A 3,228-nucleotide genomic window follows, 5' to 3' on the forward strand; every position below is an offset into this window, starting at 1 on the left:
GCTTCACCGGGGTGTGGGTAAGGAGGACGGGGGGTGCTCCCGAAGGACCGCGGGAGCCGCCGGAGCTGGAGGATGCGCAGCTGAAGGAGACGCAAGAGAAACGGGAACTGCAGAAGAACCCCAAGAAAACGCACGGCACAGGGCTTAGCAGCAGCTTTCGCAGTCCACAAGCTCCCTAAAACGTCTGAAATCACGAGCTTGAACCCTGAAAGGTTTTCATTAACAGAGAGATGTTCTTGGCGCATTATCTGGTTACGAGCAAATCTATGAAGAAAGAAGACACAAACCAAGCAAACCATGATGGACATACCTCTGAAGAGAGCGACACCTCCTCAAGAAGAGCCTCAGGCAGATCCTCCCAGGGGTGTTCCAGAAGAAGGCACTGTTGCCACAGGAGATGACGGGTCCACGAGTGTTAATGCCCCTGAGACCTTCCAGCGAATCAAGATGCAGTGGCGGGAGACCGTGATACTAATGATCCTGACCCCGTATAGCTGAGGCTAAGGAGTGTGTTTGTGTCCTAGTTTTTAACCAAAAAGTTTAAAATGCAAAATAAATAAATAAAAATTTTTTAAATAGAAAAAGGCTTATATAATAAGGATATACAGAAGATATCTTCATACAGCTGGACAATGTGCTACTGCAAAAGTTTATGAAGTAACAGAGTTAAAGGAAGCCCAGGTTGCCGCACCTCTTCCAGGACCAGACGCACAGTCCTCGCCGTCATGGTGCCACCGCTGCTGCGTCCGGCAGGGACCGGCTGTGAGGTTCCACCGTGTGCGCCCACTAAGGTCCATGTCGGTTCCGGGTCAGTTTCACTCGATTAATTTTTCTCATGATCAGTAGTGTTTTCTTCCATCTTTGTATGTCTGAGAAGTTTAGATTGGATGCTGCGAATTTTACCCCATTGAGTGCTAAAAATTTTGTATTCTTATAAATATTCTTAAGCTTTGTCCTGGGACACTTAGTAGAACAGTTTAGTCCTTTCAAGTCTTTCTTCGCTTTATTAGGTGGGGTCTGAGCAGTGACCAGTCCGGGCCGATTATTCCTCACACCTTAGGCAAGAACCTCTGTGCACTGCCCCAGTTTCCGGGAGCCACGAGGTTTTCCAGTCTGGCTGGGGGAACGGGCGCCACTTCCTGCCCCACGTGACTGTGATCAGCGTTACCGCTGCTGGCTTGCTGCAGTTCTTCCCCTGGCCTCACACGCATGCCCCAAGATCGTCCTCACTCCCGGCACTCTGCTTCGCGGCTGCCAGCTGCCTTGGTCTGCCTGCAGTTTTATTCGGACTGAGGGAGCCCCCCAGGCCCTGCCTGTGTCTCCCCTCTGCACTGTAGCCTGGAATTCTCACAGCAGTAAGATGGGGCACCCGTAAGGCTTGGCCCATGGCTTTCTCATCTCTCAGGAGTCACTGAGCTGTTGCATAATGTCCACTGTCCTAAGAACTGCTGCTTCACATATTTCGTCCATTTCTCGGTTGTGTCAGGCATTAGAGCAAGCCCAGCTTCTGTGGCTCCATCTTGGTCTGTTGCAGAGTTTCTTGGTACAGAGCTTTAGTTCTGAATGATGGAAAAAATCTGGTGGTGATGGTGGTGGTGATGGTTACACAATGATGAGAATGTACTTAATGCCACTGAACTCTACACTTAATAATGGTTAAAATGTAAATTTTATGTTATCTATATATTACCACACCAAGGAAAAACTTTTAAAAAGGGTTACATGCACCAAAGGAGTCTTAATGCTGGATTCTGAAGACAACGCAACCCAGAGTGATCTGGCCAGGTGCTCATCAGGTACCTGCAGCACTGCCACGGGCGAGGGCCATGGGGCAGGCAGCCGGGGCAGGGTCCACCTGCTGGCCAGGAACAGTCTGGAGCCTGAGGCTGTGAATCACAACCCCTGCTCCGAGACCAGGCCCACCTTCCACCTCCAGGGGCTCGGCCACACAGGCCACCGCTGCTCAGGTCGCTCAGCGTCACCAGGACAACCCTGACCCCCCCTGAGATGAACAAAGTGGGCACGTGCTTATCCAGCACCTTCTGTGTGGGGCATACATACTCGCACCCTGGGTCCTCCAAGTTTGCGGGGCCCGGGAGCATCCTATGTCTTCGCAGGTGGCCCACCCAGAACACTGTCCTGGCCACTTCCTGCTCCCCTCTCCCGGGAGTTCACAGCTGCATGCCACTCCTGTCCACATCACTGCTATTCGGATTATTCAAAAAAGGTCTCTTTGCCTTGTGGGACCCAAAGAAATTGTACCAGCCGTCCCTCTTGCCCAAACTCCACCATCCCCCATGTCAAAATTGATGACAGACCTCACCGGGAACAGGGGTTGGGCGGGCCTGCAGGCGGCGCTCTCCGCCTCTGTGCGCGGCGACAGGAATTCGACCACCGGACCGGCCCCGCCCCCACCAGACCTGCAGGTGGCTCGCTGTGGCTGCGCGCAGCGAATCGCCACCCCCCCGCCCCCCAATCCTTGTGTTTGCAATCAACATCCAGGAACCAACACGTTATGACAGTGGCTCTCTTTTCTTCAGGTTGCACTGCGCTGGGACTTGGCGTCGTTGGCCAAGTCCTCGGCTGCGCATCACGGACACGGCGGCTCCCGCGCGCACACGAGTCGGTCCACAGCTCGCGTCGCTGTGGAGGGCGTGGCCGGGGCCTGCGCGATCGCGGGTTTCTCTGCGGGCGCGGAAAAGGGGGCGCTCTGCCGGGTGCAGGTGTGAGGTGTGGGTGCTCCAGAGCCCAGGGAGGGGTCGCGAGGTCTGGACCGCCTTCTCGAGGCTGGGCTGGACACTTCCGGTCCTGCAGAGCCTAGCTCGAATGTCCCTTACGTGCCACCCTAGCCACAGGAGCCGCTGCCGCCAGTTACTGTCCCGCACCCCGTTTTTTCATTTCTTCCTGACATGTCGGCCCCTTCCGTGGAATGTCACTTGACCAGGAGCGGGCCCTGCCTGTCGCGCTCACAGGTGGCATCCAGGCTCGCGGTGGGGGGAGGTGGCGGCGCGGAGGTGATAATCCTCACCGGCAGCTGTCATTTGACCTCCGCGTCCCCGCAGAGTGCAAGGCCCGCCCTGCGTCCCCCGCCTCCCTCGGACGCGCCTGGCGCTCGGCCGGCCGGCAGCGACCTTGTGAGCAGAGACTAAGGAGCCCGCGGGCGGCGCCACGGGGTTGGGCCCACCTGCAGCGCCGTCGCCCCTTTAAGCCGGCGGCCCCGCGGCGCAC

The 3,228-nt window shown here is 56.4% G+C and overlaps 1 protein-coding gene across 2 annotated transcripts in view; it reads left to right on the top strand.

The window, feature by feature from the left end:
• The first annotated feature begins 1,092 nt into the window (after positions 1–1,092).
• The window catches only part of PCMTD2 (protein-L-isoaspartate (D-aspartate) O-methyltransferase domain containing 2), an 18,762-nt gene continuing 16,626 nt past the window's right edge, over positions 1,093–3,228 (top strand). The window contains exon 1 of one of the 2 annotated variants that reach the window (XM_023519863.1): positions 1,093–1,103. The gene's annotated coding sequence lies outside the window, so the exon portion shown is untranslated. The remainder of the gene's footprint in view (positions 1,104–3,228) is intronic. The other variant, XM_011374121.1, reaches the window with a different exon arrangement.

This window comes from Pteropus vampyrus, unplaced genomic scaffold (assembly GCF_000151845.1).
Source record: "Pteropus vampyrus isolate Shadow unplaced genomic scaffold, Pvam_2.0 Scaffold239, whole genome shotgun sequence".
Classification (NCBI taxonomy): Eukaryota; Metazoa; Chordata; class Mammalia; order Chiroptera; family Pteropodidae; genus Pteropus; species Pteropus vampyrus.